Source organism: Pinus tabuliformis, chromosome J (genome assembly GCF_031772625.1).
Source record: "Pinus tabuliformis cultivar Carrire ecotype Pingquan chromosome J, CPIR1, whole genome shotgun sequence".
Classification (NCBI taxonomy): Eukaryota; Viridiplantae; Streptophyta; class Pinopsida; order Pinales; family Pinaceae; genus Pinus; species Pinus tabuliformis.
In genome coordinates, this window is record NC_142295.1 from 1022923202 (window position 1) to 1022947815 (window position 24614).

Here is a 24614-nt window from a genome sequence, read left to right on the forward strand (position 1 = left end):
CAAAAAATGATTATTGACTTGAATACATGGTTTTTGTAGCAAAGAATCGTCGAAAATGGTAGACTAAAATGAATGTGAGCACGAAGATGTGGACACCCAAGTAATGGTTGATTCGAACTACTTGGATTCCTTGAGGAAATGTGGGATCCTCAAGTTCTTTCTCACACCAGGGATGCGGGCTCAACCGGAGTTGTACCTGATTAATCTCTGGGACATAAATCGGGAAATTTTTTTCATTGGTGACCAGGACTTGGAGTTGGAAACTTCATAAATCTATTTCATCATAGGACTGACCCAGAGATGGGAATCAGTCAACCTATATGGGTCACGACCGATTGGGGTAAGCATATCCATGCTACTTGCCGAACATTGCCCAGAAGCCCTCAATTCCAAGAGTGGCAAGATCGAGATTGTCACTGTGCGAGATCTTACACTGAGAGTGCTACTGTTGACCATCAATAGAGTGCCTGGGTCCCAAGTACAACACAATGCCAACAAGTCTAAATTTCTATATGCTATCGATTGTACATCACCGACGATCTTCAATTGGGCAGAAGCCATGAAGATCAACATGAAACACCAACTGTCCAAAGCTAAGGTGGGGAATCTGAAGCAATTTTGCTTCAGATTTGTGCTAGTGACCTTCTTCCTGGAGCGGGTTTCGTTGTTCCAGTACTAGCTAACTAAGGTAGGTCCATCGATGCCACAATACCCACAGATGGTCTGTTGGAGTCATTTGATGCCTAGGATCGTCGGGGGCCAACATATGTCCTACAAGCCCACCTTCTTCTCATGGCTACGATGACAGTAGATCGTAGTGGAGGATTTCCCGTACAATGGTACAGAATTCCGCAGAGATTCAGATATGCCGCTTCCAGATGGGGAGGATTTCGACGATGGTAAAAAATAGATTTTTGATTTTTTGATTTTTAATTGTTTTTTATATATATGTGTTTGTAACAACATTTTGTTTTACCAATGTAGATGTTGGACCAGAGCGTCCTACTAGGATGTCCCCGATAGCCAGGTGCATCACTCGCTAGTTTGATGTCGATCCTTATCAGAAAGGAAGCGAAAACGAGGAGGAGATTGCAAGGAACCTTGAGGGGTTGACTTGTGGTATCCCAGAGTATGCCTAGGTGGGAGACATCCCACGCCAGTACCAGAGGCATACGGTGGGGTATCTGATCGGATCCATTGATTGCTGACTCATGTAGCATGAGCAGTTTCATGTTACCATGATCACCATGTTGATTAGCTCCTAGGTCCAGCATTTACATTTTTGAGGCCTGTGTGCCATGAATATATGAGGCCTACGAGCCGTGAATGTTATTTGAACACACATATTATTTTTTTGGGTTTTGATGTATCAAACATTATCGCCATATATATATATATATATATATATATATATATATATATATATATATATATATGTGTGTGTGTGTGTGTGTGTGTGTGTGTGTATTTTCTTGCTTACTATGGTACAAATGATTTGTTTTAGCTTTTCACATGTTTCGTAAATATCTATCCAACACATAATTAGTTAATGCATCTGTCAATGTATTCATGTGCCTGGGAATATGATGATATGTAATGTAATCAAAATTTCTTTCTAGTAGACGAATACGTAGATACATTCTCAATATCTGAGGGTTTCTGATGGAATATTGCCTGTTGAGTTGAAGGACAACAAGTTGTGAATCCAGGTTGACAACCAATTCCCGAATGTCAAGAGCAATGGATTCTGACAACAATTCAATAACTGCATTGTATTCAACAATGTTATTAGTTGTACAACCTAAAAAAATACCTTGAATATCAATCAACTCACTATGAGGGTCATAAATGGCCCATGCCATGGAGGATAGATTCTGGGTACTACAGTAAGCACCATCAGTGAAACCGATGTGAGGAGTCACAGACATCTGCAAAGCAAGGAAAAACATAGTAAACAGGAAAGTTGTTTGAAAACTAACACACCAAACCACACTGCACAAAAATGAATGACACACTAATGTACACAAGTAACCATGCAAGATGACCTAAGCATAGTATTTTTTGAGATAAAGCCCATTTCGGGGCTTGTCTAAAGGATTTCCTTCATAATCAATTAGCTCATAGGCCCCTTTTTGCAACACTCATTTAACAATGTAGGGCCCATGCCACATGGGTTCGAACTTGCCTACCCCTAGCTTATCATTAGCTTGATCATATAGTAAAACCAAGTCACCCTCAGAGAACGTGCGAGGGGAGATTGACCTATCGAAATGGGACTTGACTTGCTTCTTTTGTGCTTCTATGTCCAAAGCAGCAAGATGACGAGTCTCATCCAGCCATTCTAAATACAAGAGGCATTCTTTGTGAGGTGAGGTTTCGAGGACAAGTTCGACAACTAGCTTGAGTGAAGGAATTTCGCACTCAATCAGTAAAGTTGCTTCCAGACCATAGACTAGCTGGAATGGTGTGAAACTAGTTGCGTCCTTGGTCGAGGTTTAGTAAGCCCACAGAGCTGAAAAGAGCATGAGATGCCAATATGACTTATGCATCCCAATAGTACGTTGAAGCATTGTAACCAAAACTCTGTTCACAGCTTCAACTTGACCATTGGCCTAAGGGTAATATGGGGTTGAGCCATCATGGTACAAACCCAATGTAGAGGTTAGCTTAGCCATCATGTAAATTCAGAAATGGGAGCCATGGTCGGTGACAATGGCTTGAGGTATGTTGAACCTAGAAATAATGTGATTGAATAGAAATTGAGCTATCGTTTTACTGTCTACAAAGTATGTAGGCATCGCTTCAGCCCATTTGGTGAAATAATCCATAGCAACGATAATATAACCATGACGCTTGGCCAAATGAGGGTTACATGTCATATAGTCAATGCCCCATTTGGCAAAAGGACCAAAGGTAATGACGGGGTGTAGGTGAGCAGGCGAGCGTGCATCTTGCGCTGGTAAATTTTGCATTCATGACACTTGCGAATGGCAAGGATGCAATCCTTAAAGATGGATGGCTAGAAATAACTAGCATGAAGGATTTTTTGAACAGTAGCATAGCCAGACATAGGACCTCCACATACCCTAGAATGGAGGTCATTGAGAACTCTCTTAGCCTCCTCAAGAGTAAGGCATCGGCGAAGAACTCAATCGACACGACACGGTATAAAGTATCTTCAATAATACGGTAGGGTTGGGAGTGATGTTAAATGCGTCGGAGATCATCCTTAGTCAACGCATCTAGAGATACATGATGATATCACCATACCACGGGTCAAGGGTGCTAATCAGGAAAAGAGTCTCATCTGGGAGCTGCTCATCTGCACCAGTGGGGAGAGATGTAGAAGGAAGGGAGCAAATCAACTCGGCAAAAACCAGTGATTTCTTAGATTTGGCAGTAGTAAACACCAAATCAAATTCTTGAAGGATGAAAATCCATTTAGAATACTTGCCCCGCAGCAACTGACGAGTTAGGATGTAGGTCATGGGGTTGCATTTAGAAATCACAGTAGTAGTGAGTAAGAGAATGTAGTGCTGAAAGTGTTGAACAGCATGTACGACAGCCAAAGCCAATTTCTCGACATGGGCATAACGCATTTTGGTGTCGACGAGATTGTGACTGAGGTAGTAAATAACATGGTCATTTCCTTCATCATCATCTTGTACTAACACCATAGCAATGGTACTACAGGTTGCAGCTAGATAAAGGAAGTAATTGTGATGATAATCTAGGGGATGCAGCAAAGGAGCATTTATGAGGACACCCTTAAGGTCATTGGAAGACTTTTGGGAAATCTCATCCCAAACAAAGGGAATTCCTTGCTTTAGCAACCGAGAAACTCCTAAAGCTAGCTCAACATAATTGGGTACGAAACGACGGAGGAAATTTTCTTTTCCCTGCAGGCTCTGCAGTTGGTGCAACGAAGATGGAGGGGGTAAATTAACAATGGCCTCGACTTTAAGTGGATCAAGGGGAATGCCTTCCTTAGAGACAATAAAGCCGAGGAGTCGTCCGGATTTGACGCAGAAAACACATTTATGCAGATTAAACTGAATGTTGTAGTGTCTACAGCGAAGAAAAATCTGACGAAGATGATCAAGTTGATTATAGCGCTTACGAGAATGAGTGGGAAGGTCATCCAAGTAAGGTTGAATAATGTTTTGAATGTCGTAAAATGTATAGGACATCACCCTCTGAAATGTAGCCCCAACACTTTTGAGGCCAAAAGGGAGTTTTTGTTTGCTCCCAGCACATTCATCAATGATCTTATCAATGAAGGGAGTGGGATAGTTATCCTTAGGACAGGCACGATTGAGATCACAGTAATCGACGCAAACGTGGATTGTGCCTTGTTTCTTGGCCACCGATACAATATTTGACAACCAATCTATGAGAGGGATCGGATAAATAAATCCAGATTTGAGAAGTTTTTCAATTTCACCCTTGATAGTTGTTGCTTTCCTAGGATGCACTGGCGAAGCAGTTAGCGCATGGGCTTCATGTGAGGATAAGTTGTTATTTCATGCATGATAATTCTAGGATCAATGTCAGACATTTCCTCATATGACCACGCAAACACATCACAAAATTCATGGAACAGACGAGTATAGATCTTGATCTCATATGGAGAACAAGTTACCCCGTTATGGACATTTTCAATGACACTAGGCTTGACAGAAATATCAATTGGCATCATTTGGGTAATGTTACCCAAATTTCCTTCCGACCATACTTCATGAGGCATGATCGGCACCTGAAGTGGTAGGGAAGGAAACTGAGAAGAGAACTCTTCGAGACAAGTAGACATGACTGTCGGGCTAGGCAGGAACGAGGAACGATGATGAGTATCATTCCAAGGTGGTTCCTCTAGAGACATTACTTCCATGATACTCTCGTCAGCAAGAAAAATCTCAGCTAAGGGATCAGGAGATTCCGAAGCACCAAGCCACAGGGATTGAGAATATGTATCGAGAGATGTCCTCGAAACAAGAAAATCAAAGGATACGAAACTTAAGGCCGAAACAATTTCCACATAATTGATTTTGGTGGGACTAAGTGGCATAACCTGGCCCCAGGTATCAACAAGATCCGGTGAAGGTATGACCCAAGGATCAGATTTGACTGAGATCATGTTGACATAGGCAACATGAGGAGGTGGGAGCAAAAAAATCCCCATCAAGGCAGAATCTTTAAAAATTCCTGCCCCCACACTCTCATAAGGAGCACCGGTGTGCTTAACATACGAAACATTTCCATCTGAGGAGGAAGAGGCAAAGAAGGACAATTGGTCAACTGTGACGATCTTCCCTTGATGGGGAAAACGAATCATGTAGAACAGGGAGGAGGCTACAACATGTATGGCATGGTTCCAACTTCGTCTGAGTAGAAGATTATAATTGAGATTAGCGTCAACAATCTCCACCTCGACGTGTACTATCTTGCCCTCCAAAGTAATGGCAAGGTTGGGTAAGACACCGAATGGTTGCGAATCATGCTCGTCAAAAGCTTCCAAAGTGTTAGGGGACTGGTTCAAAGTAGGAGAACCAATTGCCTTCCAACAAGCAACTGACATGATGCAAGTAGAAGCACCTTCATCGATGATGGTGCTATGAATAGTTTTCTCATTGATGATTACCTAAATGAGAAAGGAAATCTGATGAGGTAGTCCCAGAAAGTGGTTCTCTAGATCAAAACATATCAAATTGGAATCGATAGGTTCAATACCTTTAATAGCTGACAGTAATGATTTCCACTAAGACGGACAACTTTGGAGTACCTCGAGAGCAGACATAGCTGACGGTGCCTGACCCAAATCCTCAACAATATTATAGTGTTGAGCGGCTTGAGCATTGGGATTGTACGAGGACTTCCTTAGCACACCTCGAGAAGGTTTTCGAATGGGGGAATCAGGGTTAGGGCACTCAATATGAAGAGGGCCAGAACTCTGGGCTGAAGAAGAAGGGGTGGCCTCTTTCTCTTTCCCGGCTGTCGGAGCAAGAGTTTGATAATATTTTGATCTAGTAGCCACATTAATAGGCGTAATCATCATGAACACTTGTGATCCTGAGGAAGGAGATGATTGAGGTTGGTCTACCATTTGAGTCTGCTAAGACGGAAATGGCTCTTTCAGGATAATTGGGGTCCCTTTGAGCAAACGACTAACTGCGGACCATCAGGGACAATCCTTAGTATAGTTATCCTCCTCACAAATGAGGCATAGACTTAGGCTTCCATTGTGAAGAATCATCAACAAACGACATAGGAGGACCCTACTTTGGAGCATCGGCTTTAACGTTGCCTTTGCCTTTCTTCTTACCTTTCGAGGATTTTTCCGCTGTGGTAGAATGAACATCATGGGCCTTTGAGGTTTTACCAAGGCCAGGTGGATTCTGGGAGGGACTATTGGAAGCAGTTTTTGAGACCAACTTCCATTTGGAAGAAGATTTGGCAAGGGTCTGGGATACTGAACCAATTACTCCATCAACAGTTGGTGTAGCCTGTGACTTTGATGTCGTTGGATCGGATGATGGCCTCGGATCATCGGGTAACAACTCATACAAAGTGCTAGACGAAGAATAAATGAGGTCTAAGTTTTGGGCACGAGGTCTAAGTACTCTAGCAGCTACTCAGCTTCTCAGATCAATTGAAGAGTAGGCTACAACAATGCAGGGGGGTTTTCTTCATTTGGTGCATTATTTTCCATTAATGTCAAGGGGGGAGAAGAATTCCTTGAGTGGGATGATTGTTGATTCTAGGGGGAGTATAGTGATGGGAAAAACCATGCTTCATTTTAGGGGGAGCTTGGTCTGAAATTTTATGAGAATTCATCATGATTTTGATAAAAGCTAACAAATTGGTTGTGGAAATCTAGGTTACAACTGTCAAAATTTATTATTTTGGGTACGTTGAATCCATTTCCAACATCAAAAAAATTATTCAAACACTCCCACACTCGAATTTCGGTGAATATTTGGAAAATTTCTTGCCAAATTCCAGTGATAAATATGTCTCATTGTCTCGGTGTGGCCCAAGTCCAAACCATAGTAATAGTTCACCTGAGATTCTTGTACCAACAACAATAGTCACCTCTCAGTGACAACTCCAAATATCTGAATTCTCAAGTACCAAACCAAACCCACCTCCAAACGAAATTTCCCTACCCTCTCCTCCAATTTTACCCCAAATCCAATGTAAGAATACTCGCATCAACACTAATTTCCCACACTCATCATATCCCTGAGTCAATTCCACCAACCATCACTATGCCCATGCGATCCTCCCCCTATCCCCTTATCCAAAATTAAAATCAAGGAAGATAGTTATATCAGGGCATAGAAATTATAAAATATTAATAAAATATTAATATCCTTTTAATCTCAATGAACCCTATAGAATCACATAATCCTATCAATTTAAATATTAAATAGTCACGCTAAATGTATAATTTATTAATTATATGTCAGGTATAAGGGTTAATTAACCTTTAACCAATATTAACTATTAATTAAACTCAAGGCTGACCATACACTTGATCATTAATCAAGCTTAATGTTAATCATAGCTTATTCATTAATCACGCTTAACCATTAATTAATCACCTAACATAATAAGCTACAAAATAATAGCATATTTGTGCGAGATTTGGGTATGTAGCTAGCATACACATGCCTCATACGTATATACTAATAATACTTATAAGGGTCAATCACATAAGTCAATAATTTAGAAAGTAGGTTAATAACCTAGTATAAGATAATAAGGTAAGGGTGTGTGCACTATAATGTATTAGATCATGCATTGCATATGTCATTTCTAAACCTTCAATCAAGAAGTAGTGGTTTTACATTCCTCTACCTACCCCATACAACCCTTGGGAGTCACTCTCCATGGATTACATGCCAAGTTTACCATCAATGAAGCATGGTAATGATTGTGTGTTTTTGGTTATCGACTAATTTTATAAGATGGCCATTTTGGAACCATGCAAGAAGAAATACCCACGAGCATTTTTTGTGTCATCCCCAAACATATAGTCAAACAAAAGTGGTAAACAAGTGCTTAAAAACTTATTTTGATGTTTCAGTTCTCAAAAACCACACAAATGAACACAATGGTTATCCCTTATAAAGTAATAACTAGGTGTTTATTAGATGCCTCCAAGGATCATGCATTGGATACAAAACATGACTTAGGAGGATGCAACACTTAGAGAAAACACAAATATAATCAAGTAAAGAACATGACAACACTAGATATCTTGAAACGACAGTTCACATAGGCTCCAAAATTGAATTAGACCAAAATTTTGGAGGCTATTTGTCGCAATAACAATAGAGTATCACAAGAGAACCATAATATACACACCGATATCTTCCAATGGAATGAAAATAAGGCTATGGAATTGATTAAATTCAAGTTATTGAACCTAGGACCCATCTCATTCTTGGTAGGACATGTCAAAATTTGGACAAAATCCTTATCTTCTCATGATCCCATCAAATATCCCAGTACGCTCATCAATTGTAGGCCTTGAAAAACATTTCCAAAGAGTCATGTCTTGATATAATGGTTGAAGTTGGACAAAAATTATGTATATGTGCATATTTCATATATCTGCAACTTCTGTATATTTGCATCTACCATATATGTGCAACTTCCATATATGTGCATATACAAAAGTTACGCATATAAAGAAACTGTGCACAACTTCAACCTCTGTATATATGTAGCCTCTGTATATGTGCAGCTTCTATATATTCACATATGTTAAAATTGTGCATATATGAAAGATATGCACATATATAGAAGTTGTGCATATACAGAAGATATGCGATACAAAATATGTGCATATATTTTGTATATGTGCATATCTGAAAGTTGTGCATATACATGTGCATATATGGTAGATGTGCATATACAAAAGATATGCACATATATGAAAGTTATGCATATATAGAGGATATGTGCATATACGAAAGTTGCACATATACGGAAGATATGTGCATATACATATGCTATGTATATATGGAGACTATCATATATATGGAAGTTGGGAATTTTTTTTGTATATGTGCATATACATAAATTCCACATACATGGAAGATATGTGTATATATAGAAGTTTCACATATACAAATATATATGCATATATGAAAGATATGTAAATATACGAAAGTTGTGCATATACGGAAGAACATATGCGCATATTTTGTATATACATAACTTTTGTATATGCACAGCTTCCGTATATGTGCATCTACCATATATGCATAACATCCATATATGTGCATATATAGAAGTTGACAACAACTTCAACCTCGGTATATGCACTAGTTCCATATATGCACAACTTTCTTATATGTGCATATACACAAGTTGCACATATATGGAAGATATGTGTATATTGTATATGTGCATATATTTTGTATATGCATAACTTTCGTATATGCGCATATATGTAATTTGCGCATATAACGAAGATATGCCCATATATAGAAGTTGTGCATATATGGAGGTTGAATTTGTGCATAAATTATGTATATGTGCATATATGGAAGTTGCACATATATGTTAGATGCACATATATGGAAGTTTCACAAATAGGAAAGATGCACATATCTTTCATATATGTGCAACTTCTATATATGTGCATATCTTTCGTATATGTCCATATCTTCTGTATATGTGAAACTTCCATGTATGCACCTATCTTCCATATGTGTGCAACTTATGTATATTCACATATATTCCTAACAAAAGTTGGTTATGAAATATCTAAGTTGGGAACTTTCAAATTTTCAACAACATAAGTTCTCCCATTAAAAATCTCACTTGATTTTGGGTAATTTAGTCATTAGGAAACTAACTTATAGCCTAAATTTACATGAAATTCTAGCTCCAAGAAGCTATCTTCCCTTCCCATTATGGCTTCCTTTCTTTCTCGGTAACACTCAGTGATCATCCAGATAACTAATTAATCAACCTAAATTAGCTCATGCAGGCAAATAATTTGAGTTACCCAGTTGAGATGGAGATTCCAAGCCATTGTACTATTAGTTTTAGATTATTTTGAAGTGTACAGGTGGTGCATGCAGTCAAAGGAAGGACCTAGAAGAATTGCGCAATACAGATGAGGGAATTTCCTAATTAGTAGGGGCCTAATTCGCAGAGAAAAATCCCAAGGAATTAGGAGGTTGGAGGGCTTTAAAATTGGCTAAGTGTTAGCTAGATTTAGTTAGTCAGGTAGAGGGATAGACTATACACTTTCAAGGTCTACTCAAGCTTGAGAAAGCATTGTATTTCTTCTCTATTATTTGATTAATGAAATACAAATAGTAAGGGGTTTTGAGGATTCAGTTAAACTAGTTTTAACTGACCGAGGAACTAATGGAAGGTCAATTTTTGTAAGTGGAACTTAAACCACACTGAATGAGCATCCAGATAACTAATAAATCAACCTAAATTAGGTCATGCACAAAGAGAATTTGAGTTACCCAGTTGAGATGGGGATTCCAAGGCAATGTACTATCCATTGTAGACTATTCCGAAGTGTATAGGTGGTGCATGCAGTCAAAGGAAGGACCTAGAAGAATTGTGCAATCTAGATGAGGGAATTTCCTAATTAATAGGGGCCTAATTCCCAGAGGAAGGCACAAGGAATTAGGAGCTTGGAGGGCTTGAAAATTGGCTAAGCGTTGGCCAGATTTAGTCAATCAGGGATAAATTATACACTTGAAGGGTGTGCTCAACCTCGCGCAACCATTATATTTCTTCTCTATTCTTTGATTAATACAATACAAATAGTAAGGGGTTTCGAGCAGTTTCTTGCCCCTAGATAAATCTCTATGTATGCGTGTTAAATATTTGTGCATGTTTATGATATGTGTTCTCGATCGTGAATTGTTTTCCACAGATGAGTAGAGTAGATTTGAGACTTATGATTTAATAAATTTCATGAGAAGTTTCGAATATACACATAAAATTTTGACATGGTATCAGAGACGGAATCACTATAGAGCAGAGATTTCGAATTTTTCGTTGTAGGAGGTTCGAATTTGTAGAAGATGGATTTCAATGAACTAAGGCTCGAGTATGCCCTTGAGGGAAGCTCGAATTATGTTGCATGGAAGGACCGCATGGAGGTAATACTGGAGGATAATGGATTAAAGGATTTCATTCATAATGATATTCTAAAGCCAATAACATTTGATGCTAAGGATCTAGTAGAATAGAAGAAGTTTGTTTCCAAGGTAAGGATAATCATATTGGAGGGAGTACGAGACCATGTTGTCTCAAATTTCCACGAGAAAGAGACTCCATATGCAATGTGGCAAGCACTGATAAATTTTTTCCAGAATAGTAGTGACCATAGGAAGTTGGCACTCAATAACAAGCTTCAAAATATCATGATGCATAAGAATGAGATTATTTTGCAGTACCTGAGCATGTTCACAAAATGTCATGATGAACTTGGTCAAGTTGGTGTTACTATCACAAAAAATGATTTACTGAGCCTATCCCTTCTAGGATTTCCCAAGAGCTAGCACAACTACCAAGATTCAGTGAATGGGAGGGAGAAACTACCAAATTGGGAGCACTATTGTCTAACTTGGGCAGGAGGAAATAACGTGGAATAACATAGATGCGACCTCATCCAAAGAAGAGGAAGATGAATTTGCATTAGTAAGCAAGGGAAAGAAGGCAAGGGAAGAAGTCCCAAGGTGAGGCTAATTCCATCCAAGAGGGAAAGAGGAAATACTTGTGAAAAATCAGTTTCTTTCATTGTCATGAATCCATGCAATATACCAAGAAGTGTCCACACAAGAAGGCAAACAAGAAGGAGCCTACAATAGCAGCAATAGGTGAAGCTTTGGCTTCACATTTTGAGCTTGAGTTCACTCTTATCACATGCATGGGGAGCACAATGATGGGGAGCATGTCGTACTTCAACAATGGTGCCTCCTTCCACATGATAGGGAATAGAGAATTTTTATGTGATTTGGAGTAGAAAGATATCCGTATGAACATTGAGTTTGGAGACGGTGGAAGGTATAACATGACTGACATTGATATAGCCACCTTTAAGAGGGAGTCGGTCTCCTCTCTCAGTCTCAAGGATATGATGTTTGTTATGGGTCTAAAGAAGAATATTATCTTTGTTGCGGTTTTGGAAGACTATGATTATGATGTGAAGGCATTCCTGAGAAACATAGCCATAGGAAAGGTGAAGCAGATTGGGGTTTGAGTTAAGAACCTATTGTAGCAACTATAACCACCCTCCAAAAATTTTCCTTAACATCGTTTTGGAGCCTCCCTACCAACCATCCTAGCAGCATGTCTTGCACTGTCAAGTACATAGGCTTCATTAGTTTTTCGGCATCTTTCTAGCCTGTACATTTTAGTTTGTTTCACTCCCTGACAGACTGCCACTCCGAAATTGAGCTAGTAGTTGGCTGAGAACATCCCTCATAAAATTGTGAAATTCTGGAGGGGAACCAACCTTCCCTCTAGAAATTGTGCAAATTTGTTGGGTAGCCTGATGGGCTTAGAAATTGCATAATGCAGTCAGACAGTCTTCCTCGGGAAAATTGGGAAATCTGGCCCAAAACTGCAGCTTAACCCAGAAATTGCGAAAATCAGTTGGGCAGATTGCTAAGCTCCAAAATTGCACAGTGAAGTCAGACAGGCTTCCTTGGAAAAATTTCTCAATCTGGCCCAGCATAGCAGCTCAGCCCAGAAATTGCACAATTCTGGGCAGTAGTCACCTGCTCCTCCTAGAAATAATACAACCCCTCTGGGACAACCAGCCTAGCTCCTCCCAGAAATTGCACAATTTTGGACAAAAGTCACCTGCTCCTCCCAAAAATTACACAATCCCTCTGGGACAGCCAGCCCAGTTGCTATCATAAATTGCACAAATCCCTCTCTCAGTCAAGCAGGATGTTGCGTGTGCCTTCAGGTTGACCAGTTCCCTCCAGGAACGAGCAAAACTAGTTTGTATGCATGGGATGCTCTTCCCAAAATAGTAAAAGGCAACATGCAAAAGGAATCCCTAGATCTAGGGATCTATTCTTAGCAACTGGAGGTTACATGCAAAGATCATTTTAGAAACCTCCCGCTAAGTGTCACTTTTTCCTAGATTTGTGGCATGCATGTCATAACCTTGATCTTTTCAAAACATATGAACTAGATGATGCAAATATCATTCCTCACATCAATCTTGCAGCTATGACATCCCACATTGCATCCAGGAATCTTCGGCACTTTCATCTTAGCTATTTCAGGGTAAGTCTGCTTTTCATGTCTTGCACTACATTTCTGTCACTTTTTGTGTTTCACCTTGTGTGAGTGTTGTCTACTTGATTTCAATGAGCACTTGTTTTCATTTCAATGTATGTTATCATGTAGAAGCATTGTTTAAGTTTTCATTTGCATCTCACTATTGTCGCATGCATGACATTGTTTTGCACCGACAGTCGTCGTTGCGGCAACCTACTTCACACACATGGATGTCTTCCCGTTTTCTAAATCTGCACTTAATGTTTGCATGTATGATCATTCACTCTTGTTTACACTCAGTTTCACCATGCATTCAAACTTCTCATGTTTTCAGTCGTCCGTCGGTGGGTTTGGGCTGCCTTGCCCCAGACCTTGCCTTGCCCAGCTAACATTGTGCATTTCTGGAAATGAATGCTCTTCTTTCCTTCCAGAATTTTCCCAAGTCTGACCCATCACTAACCTCCAAGCTTGCATTGCGTAATTCTGGGAGGTAGTGCCTCGCTGGCCCCAGAAACTGCGCAATGCAGTTTGCTGGTTTACATGTCACTGCTCATTGATATTCGCTTTGCCTAGTTTCAATCCTTAGCAGGCCAAGATGGACTGTGCATTGCACAAATCTAGCATTTAGTTATCCTCCCAACAACCTAGATTGTGCCTTGCGCATTTTTGGTAGTAAGTCTCCCAGGCTCCCGATGAAAATTGCACAATTTTCACACACAGTCACACAGGTATGTTGCATGCGAGTCCTCCAGTTTGTTTTGGTTTTTGACTGACAGATTGCTTGTCATGAGTTTTCCTATGTCTCCACGTATCATAGGTGTTTATCTGCCTCTCAGCATCACAAGTACAATGTCTTCCAAGAGAGCAGAGTCGAAGACACCGTTCAAACCACAACCGGGGATGCAGTCGATCAAGTGTCTATGAACTTTCGTATCTATGAAGACATCAAGTTGTTAATGGATTAGGATATCAACATGAAATGGTAGCAGTGTCACACTGAGCATCACCATCAGCAGTGGGAGAAGGTAACAAACCTGCATGCGACAAATGCAAGATGAAGGTTGTTAACAGCGCAAAGGAGAAACAAAGTTGCAAGCTCAAGCAGATCCACTTGTTATGAAGGAAACTTTAGAGGCTGAGGCTATGAGGCGATGGCATGATAAGAGGATTGCACGAAGGTAAAGAGAGAAACAAAGAAGGAGTTGCAGGTGCTAAAGTAGCAACTCAAGGAAGAATAAGAGTTTCACAGACGAGAGAAGGAGTTGTAGCAGGAACAGGTACAACAGGAGGCGCAACATCTACTCACTGATGAAACTACACCCATACATGATGTAGATCCATTCAGCAACTGGCATGGAGCAGACATGGTGAGAAGTGTTGTCGATCGCATGTAAGGGTATTCAATAGCATGGATGTCATTGTGCACATGCATGCGATCCCACCCATTTGGCAAACTCACCGAGGTGAAGACAAGAAGAGAGTCCGAGTGGAGCTGAACATGTATTTTGACAAGTTGATGAGCATGGTCATCAACACACACTCAGAGATCAGCGTAGACACTATGCATAAGTATATTGCTGGTCTAGCTACACTCAAGATGATGATGCACATGTTATCAGACGAGTTGGACAAAGGAGCCATATCAATGTACCTAGATGCAACGGAGGCAAGAATTCGCTTTCAATAGGATGTCACAATTGAGAGCACGGACACCATCACGAATGAACAAGCTTGGCATCAGTTCATGACTATCGATCATCGAAAGGATGTCAAAGAGTTGGTCTTACCACAACTGTCCGAGTGTTAGTGATAGCTTGCATGGCTTGCTCAAGCCTATTTTGTCTCACATGGGTACATGTGCAGATTGGATGTAACATCTTGTAAAGTGGAAGTCCAAGTGTCGATAGTTGAATGTAACAGTCATAGAGTAGTTGAAGAGTCATGAGGGTAGGTGAATAGTCACAAAGGGGAATGTCAAGGGTCACCCCACCCTTTGCTATTTATAGTACCTCATAACTCATTGTAAAGGCTTTTGGTCAGCCAAGCTTCTGATAAGAGTATCTTAGAGAAAGCTTGGAGAGTATTGTAACGAGCCTTGGCTTCTCCACAGTGCAGAGCTAGTATATCTCTTTGGAGGAGCAAGCAGCAGTGACTATAACGTTCCACTATCGGGATTATTGGTTGGTCATGGTTGTACTGTATGATTGGAACTTTCACTTTTTAATATAACAGAGCCAACACGTTTCATGCATATGTTGTTATCATATTTCAGATATCTTGGTTACTCTAATGATACATGTATCTTTTTCTTACACATGCATGTATGGACACTTTCTGTATAAGTATGTATGAATCTTACTGAGATGTGTTGCTATTTTAACCATCACTTTGGATTGTTAGCTTACTTTCTTTCCAATTTGTGATGCATCTTCGCTCGTGTGTTCCCTTCCAAGCTGTGTGCTTCCACATGTTTCCAAGGGGCACACTCACCTCACTTTCCATGTGTTAGAATCATTCCTACAGCTTCCTTGGCTTGTTGTGCATGTCACACCCTTGCTACCAATAGGGACATCTTACTTTCCTCTGCACGCAACTACGGTCAAGGCAATAACGTACAACCACTGCTGGGACTCCTACACCAAACGGTCTGAGGTCTAGTTGGGCCTTCTTACCGGGGAGATCCCATGATATGTTGGTGGGTTCAGCGCCATCAACATTTCGGCGCTAGAAGGAGGGCTAGATGACAAGCTAAGTCCTCACAATCTGTTTTGAATCTCTGCATATCTATCATGACTAACTACAAAGTTTGCCTTTCGGAGTGTATGTCTAATGGAAATGACTTCAAAATCTCGGACAAGCTCTGGGATAACTTGTCACATAAAACATACAATGGTAGAGGCTATGTAGCCTTGGTTAGGTACGCAGTCGGCATTGTAGGGTCATGCGGAATACATGGAATATTTGAAGAATACATGACCTGTGCACTGTTTGTCTACATGCTTCGAGGGCACCTAATGCACTGGTGTGCCACATTGCCTAAAAAATATATTCATTCTCTTTTTCATCTAGTTACAAAGATAGATCGTGCTTTCAATCACTTTAACCGTAAATCACTCAACAAAGAAATTCTGGAATTACGAAAAGCACCTGATGAATCTGTTGAACAGTTTCACGCGCTCTTTTGTAATATTGCATATCGATTTCCCAAAGATGAAATTGATTGGGAATTTCTCGATGGAATATTTGAGTATCTTCTTTACATATCTGAAAATCCACAATTCTTGAAATCACTTGAATCCCACTCAACACACTTTAGTGATGGACCTACACAATCACAGGAAGGCACAGTTGTTGTCACAAGTGACTGTCCTTCTTCACCTCATCAAACAACTCCAGCACCGCAAGGTGATGTGGGAGATCATGCACACACATTTGTTAAACTGACACATCCTCCCACCCCACCTGCTCTTGATATCTACACAAATTTGGCTTGCAAGCCTGTTGGTTGTCATGTGGATTCATTCCCTCAACCTCTATCCCTGTGTTCTGTTGATCCTCCGGATTGTACTGTCTTATGCTCTTTCATTCCAGACTCCTCACCTGTTGAGAATGATGATGCAGCCAACCTACTCCATCATTCATGATGAGTGTGTGTGGGAATCTAAAGAAGAACCCACAGTGAAGGATGACTCCCTTCCATCCACACCTCATCCGCTTTATCCTAAAATCCCTTGTGATTCTACCACTGTTGATTTCCTCTGTGAAAACTCATTTCCAGATGTTTCTACTTCCATTCGTTCACAGGACACGTTAGATGTCAGTCTGTCATTACATTTTGGAGAGGACACATCTTCCTCTAAAAATCCGTCCAATTTGTCATCTGTCATTTCTGAAAAACACAGAGGGTAAACATCCTTTCTTCTCATCTACCCCCTCTACATGCTTCATCCAATCATGAGGATGTCGACAAACATCCTGAATTTTTTGATCTTGGTTGTTGTGATGTCTCTACTTCTTCATCTGATCATGATGTTAATTAAATTATCGTCAATCTGTCTAAGGCACTGGTCTACGATGATCTATCTTCCGACGAAGTCGAAACGCAGCAGGTTGTCGAGGCACTTCAGTTCGGGCTGATGGTTATGGTAGGCCCTCACTGTCCTGAGGTTGGCTTCACTCCCGATTAGGAAATTTTTGAAACACGCAAGGCTCCTCATCACTCTCTGCTTTTCATTGAAGATCAACCAAACACCCATATTTCGGTTCCTCCACTCGAACTACACGACCCCATTGCTCTTGCATTAGAGGAATCTTACACAGCAAGCACACTTGCAAAATGTAAGTGGTATACCTTTCTCATGTTTTCTTGCATTTCACAGTCAAGAGAATGCATACACTTAACATTTTCACGCAATGTAGCACAACACCATGGCAAGTCCACAGAGTGCATGTCATGCACTTTCACTCAATTATGTTATGTGGATGTTTTTAAACTCAGAGTGTGTTTGTCTTGATCGTTATATCTTTCATGTTTGCTGGGTTGCGCAACTGGGCAGTTCATGAAACATGCCTTCACCAACATGGGTCGACCAATGCGACAGTGGCTGCATTGGAAATATCACTTCACATGATCAAGCCCATGCACCATTAACTTAGGAGTAGGAGTAGTGTTTACTTTTGGTTTTTTTCTTGCATGCTTGTTTTCTTATTTTATTTGCTTATGCATTTACTTTTACTTTTGTGTTGTTTTGTTGTTTGTATGCTTGTTTCCGTCCGTAGGTTAGTTTCACATGAAACCATGTGCGACTCTTGAAACAAGCTGGGTAAAGTACAAGAGGACTTGTGTAGTTATCAATACTTGGTTATCTATCGTCCTGCCTCTACATGAATAACTTGTTGTCTTCATTCCATGATATATCAATGGAAAATACATACTGTTCGAAGTGAACCTTGGTGAAAACACAGTGCTTGTGTGCTGACTAGTGTCAGCTACTCTAGTCGGTTGTTTTTGGGTTAATCCTTGACAACTTAGTCAAGTCAATTAAGGTGAGGAGGAAAACCTTAACAAGCACGTCAGAGGTATATATAAGCTACTCCTCTAAAGGAACAACCTCTTCTGCTCTCAATAAGTTAAGATCCCTCTTCCACCTCTGAAATGAATTACTACGCACAGCTACAAAAATAAAAAATGAAAAAATGAAAATGTGAAAAATTTCGAAAAAAATGAATAAGGTCAAAGAAGAGAAAGGCTTCCTACACAGAGAGGTGATACAAGTAACTACACAGGGGTACTGACCAGGCTCGCTGGCAGTGAAGTGATGCTTGTGTTCCTGTGTGACTCCATCAGGTATGGTCCAGGCCTGCTGGCAGCGGAGCAACACCAGAGATGAAACTAGAACTCTAACGACAATACATCTTGTGCACCAATATACCCCTCATCCTAATAGAAACAATTGTGTTGGCTTGGCTTGGAATGTGTGTTGACCAACCAAGAGCTTGGCAGATGCTACATCTTACAATCAAGCAAGTGCAGAAACCAAGATGAACAAAGAACTGAACAATACTTCCAGAGGTGTTAGACTTTTTTTTCACGAACAATGTCCATTAAGAGAACTGGAGTTCTACCAGTGTGTCGCCAAGTGTTCTAGCGACTACAATCACCCTCCAAACTTTTGCCTTAGCTTCGTTTTGGAGCCTTACTACCAACCATCGTAGAAACATGTCTTGCACTATCAGGTACATAGGCTTCATTGGTTTTTCAGTAGCTTTCCAGCCTGTACATGTTAGTTTTCTTCACTCCCCTCACAGGCTGTCACTCTGGAATTGGGCTAGTTACTGGCTAAGCAGCTCCCTTAGAAAATTGCACAATTCTGGAGGGGAACCAGCCCTCCCTCCAAAAATTCTACAAATCTACTGGGAATCCTACTGGGCTCAGAAATTGTGCAATGCAGTCAGACAATATTCCTTGGGAAAATTGCACAATCTAGCCCAACAATGCAGCTCAGCCAAGAAATTGTGAAAATCAGTTGGGAAAATTGCTGAGCTCCAAAATTGTGGAGAGCAGTCAGATAGGCTTCCTTGGAAAAACTACACAATTTGGCCTAGCATAGCAGCTCAGCCCAGAAATTGCGCAATTTTGGGCAGTAGTCACCTGCTCCTCCTAGAAATAATACAGCCCCTCTGGGACAGCCAGCCTAGCTCCTATTAGAAATTGTGTAATTTTGGGCAGCAGTCACCTGTTCCTCCCAAAAATTGCATAATCCCTCTAGGACAGCTAGTCCAGTTCCGCTCAGAAATTGCGCAAATCCCTCTCTCAGTCAAGCATCATGTTGCATGTTCCTTCAGGTTGACCGTTTCCCTCCAGGACTGAGAAAAAATGATTTGCATGCATGGGTTGCTCTTCCTCAAATAGCAAAAGGAAACATGCAAAAGGCATCTCTAGATCTAGAGATGTATTCTTATCAGCTAGAGGTTACATGCAAAGATCATTTTAGAAACCTCCCGCCAAGTGTCTCTTTTTCCTAGATTTGTGGCATGCGCGTCATAACCTCGATCTTATCAAAACTTTTGAACCAGACACTACAAATCTCATTCCTCAAATCGATCTTGCAGCTTTGACATCCCACATTGCATCCAAGAGTCTTCAGCACTTTCAACTTAGATGTTTTAGGGTAAGTCTTCTTTACATGTCTTGTGCCGCATTTCTATCATTTTTTATGTTTCTCTTTGTGTGAGTGATGGATGCTTCATTTCAATGAGTTCTTGTTTTCTTTTCAATGTATGTTATCTTGTAGAAGAATCGTTTCAGTTTTCGTTTTCATCTCACTATTGTCGCATGCATGACATTGTTTTGCGCTGACGGTCGTCGTTGCAGTGACCCGCTTCACACACATGCATGTTTTCTTGTTTTATGAATCCTACACTTAATTTTTGCATGTATTATCATTCACTCTTGTTTACACTTAGTTTCACCATGCATTCAGACTTCTCATGTTTTCAGTCACCCATCGACGGGTCTGGGATGCCTTAGCCTAGACCTTGCCTTGCCCAGCTAGCATTGCCAATTTCTGGAAGTGAAGGCTCTACCTTCCCTCCAGAAATTGCACAAGTCTAGCCCATAATTGACCTCCGGGCTTGCATTACACAATTTTGGGAGGTAGTGCCTTGCTGGCCCCAGAAACTTTGCAATGCAGTTTACTGGTTTACATGTCACTGCGAACTGAAATTGCGCATTGCGTAGTTTCAATTCTCAACAGGCCTAGCTAGACTATGAATTACATAGTTCCAGCTGTCAGTTAGCCTCTCGACATCCCAGACTATGCCTTTTGCAGTTTTGGTAGTCATTCTCCTAGCCTGCCGGTGTGTGACACAGGTACGTTCCCTCTGCAGACAAAGGCAACCCCTCTAGCCCTAGAGTGGGTCTAGTCACTACAAAGACAATACCAAAGCAAATTTCCTTAGAAAGTTGGTGTTATGAAGGCCTACCTTCGGTCCATCGTTCGATGAAGTCCTCATCGTGTTGCTCCAGCCTTCGTTCTTCTAGTCACTTGTACCTGAAACAACATGTACAGAAACACCACAAATGTAATAGGAAACAACCAAACAATCTACTTGAAGAGTCAAGGAACCTCAAGCTATCGACATACAATTTCAACATGCGATATAGGAAACAAGCTATTGATTTGTATTAATATAAATCAAAGTAAAACTTAAAACCAAGCCTTAACATCGTAAGTCTCCTCGAAGGGTCCCATCGGCATGTCTTCGTAAGCATTTACTTCTGAACCATCTCCCAAGGGAACAAATGACTCTCTCTTTAGTTCAAAAGGTTGATGCTAGAAATTTCTCAAGTCAACTCTACTCAAACATCTCTCAAGCCAAAATACATGTCAAGCTACTTCCACACTTCAATAACACTCTCTACCTCTACTCCTCTCACAGAAACCTGAACCTATCAAATTACATCTAGCTATCATCCAGTTACCTCCAACTAGCTAATCTCATTCATGGAGGAGCCATTTATAGGAGGGAGAGGTTCCATAAGACATGGGAGGAAGATATTATCTCTTAGGGAAGTTGCACAAAAGTTGGAACAACTATCCCAGAAGAGAGAGGCGAGCTCAACTAACCCAACAACCATCCCTAGGACCGCCCATGAAGCAATTTCATCTCGAAGTTTTGACGAGTTGTTAAAAAACTTTCCAAATTTGGCTCGTCGTGGGTGCAACATAGGGACAGAGTGAAGACTTCGCTAGTGCTAGTGTTAACTTGACCATCTTCATGGGAGGGATAACTTATGACCTGTAATGACCCAGAAACTTAAGTAAAAAGGGGTCTGCTTTAGGGATAATGAACTGAGACATTCTTCCTGAGATTACAAGGAAGGTTTTGACACATCATTGGCAACATGACACAGAATAGATGTCAGCAACATGGACCAGTAGTATCCGGGATCAGGGAATGCAGAGTTGATGACAAATTATTGTGTAACAGATGCCCCCTAAAGCATGAAGGTCGAGAGAGTGGGAGGGGTGAAATGCTTTACGAATCCATAACCGAAACAGAACTTCTTCACAGAGAACCTGCAGACGCAAGTACAACTGATATATCTGATACATGAGAACATAGTGAAAGGACATACATGTTCATAAGGCATGGGTGCAGCCATCCAGAACATAAACATAAATGATCTATGGTATGGACGCAACCTTCCAATCAGAAAGACCAAAATACTCAAGTATGGTCGCAGCCATCCAATCAAAAGAGTCATGTATGAATCAATCCACTCAACCTAGACATGTGTAATCTGAGCCCAGGGTCTTGAATCCCAACTGGACTATGGTACAATTTCTAATATGCGAATAAATGTGTTGAAGTCGAGCATACTAAAAAATCACTTGATTACCAGCCAATTATGTAAACTGTTAACAAGCGCGAGAGAGACCACCAATAATATCAATGGTTCTCAAGGTAATGCTAGTACAATCCACAAAGTGTGAAAAATGATCTGAAGTCGAACACTTGTGAAATCACTCGATCGAAGAACAAGGATGCAAGCCTATCGTCGAATGCAAATAACATGCCATTGAGGCATGCAAGCTCTAGGGTACCAGAAAGGAGTCTCTATATCAACTTCCTGGATAATGAACTGAAGTAAACAGGAAGAGACCAGTCGAAGGAGGGCCATAATTTTTCCCACATCATCGAACCGAGACAAAGGAACAAGATGAATGTGAATGAGACAGAGAATCTGAGGAAGGTGTGTAAGGTCACAGACTACAAAAGGATTAAACTCTTGAACATATCGGTGACACGACTCCAGAATTTGGCAGCATTTTGGTACCAGGGGATCAAAGGTCATGATGATGCAGCAAGGATCATATGGAATGAGGCAAAATGAATAACCCAAAACCCAGAAAGCCAATGGTAGAATGAGGATATCCCAACCTGACACGAAGCAGAAAGAGTGTCGATGTCCAAGAGCGACAAGCTGCCGTAACAACCAACAGAATGTTTCCAATTTCCCCCCACCATTTCTGTCGAGTACCCCAATTATTTTTGAAGCACAAGCTTGAAGAGGATATCATATGCTTGTAATGTAAGTTCATCCTTCGGACGAATCTGACCTAGTGATTTTAATGAGCCCGCGGAAAGAGAAGCTCGGTCTCATCATGGTGACAAGGCCAATGTCGTCAGGGTTTAACGAGTCCGACATAGGTAAAACTCAAAGTCTTTTTCATATTTAGAGAGTTTGAAAAAGACATGGAAAAGAAAACTCCAAAGGTCCCTTTTCATAAATTTGTCCCTCGAATCCGAAAAGGTAGAAAAAAATACCCAAGGGAACCTATTGACCATGATAGATCAATGCATACCCTTTTTGTAAATAATCTATCCCAGCCCAAAAAAGGGGTAAACTTATACTGGGTAGATGAAATTTCGCATCCATTAATGAGTTCGAAATGACAAGGGCTCAACCATATTTTTGTCTTTAAAGGGTTGGAAAAGAGCTGAAAGTAGACTCCCATTTTTATTCTCTTTAACGAGTCAAAAAGGGAAAAATACTCGGCAATCTTTTTATCTTTTATGAGTCAGAAAACAGCTTAAAAGTGACTCATCCTAGAGGAACGAGTGGTATAAAGGGTAGCAACTGGTTCCAACAATAGAGGAACTGCTCAAAACACATAATGGTCAAGGGACTGGCTAATAAAACCACTCATCGCTGTGGTCCCTCAGGAAAGAAAAAAACAACCAAGTGAAAGCATATGGTCAGCCAAAGAGATGGTGGAAATGGAATGAAACAACCAAGGCTCATCTAGCAGAAATTAGCTGATGAAAATGGAAACCATGAGATGTAAGTCAGGTGTGGGTTCGTTTTTACACAAGCTTGAACCATGGAGAACTTTGCTTGGGTGCGGTTTCATGTTTACACAAGCTCGAAACAAAAAACTATGCTTGAATAAGTTCGCATGCCCCAGTATAATGACACAAATCGAGGTACATGCCCCCCAAGCTTAATTTCATTCAACTAGGTGGATGGAATGAAGGTTCACTTTCAAGATCTTGGAAAGACATGACTAGGATTGTATGAGATCTTAATCAAATACTCAATTTGGAAAGGGAGTTGTTTCATTTTTTAATGAGGTTGACACAGTAAAATAACTATCCTCAAGACTCTTATTTCATTTTTTAATGAACTTGACACAAGACAAAGAAATATGCTCATGAATCCTTGTTTCATTTTTTAACGAGGTTGACACAAGATCAGGAACTATCCTCAACACCCCTTGTTTCATTTTTTAACGAGGTCAACACAAGAAAAGAACTATCCTCGTGTCCTGTTTCATTTTTTAATGAGGTTGACACAGGAGAAGAACTATCCTCGGCACCCCTATGAAGCGATTTCATCTCGAATTTTTGACAAGTTGTTCAAAAACTTTCCAAATCTGGCTCGTCGTGGGTGCAACATAGGGACAGAGTGAAGACTTCGCTAGGGCTAGTGTTAAATTGACCATCTTCGTCGGAGGGATAACTTCTGACCTGCGACAACCCAAAACCATAAGTAAAAAGGGGTCTGCTTCAGGGATAATGAACTGAGACATTCTTCCTGTGATTACAACGAAGGTTTTGACACATTATTAGCAACATGACAGAGAATAGATGTCAGCAACATGGACCGACAGTGTCCAGGATCAGGGAACGCAGAGTTGGTGACAAATTACTGTGTAAACCGTTGAAAATTACAGAATATTCACAGATAGTTACATAGGTACATTCCATGTCAATCCTCCAGTTTGTTTTGGTTTTCGACTCACATATTGCTTGTCATTAGTGTT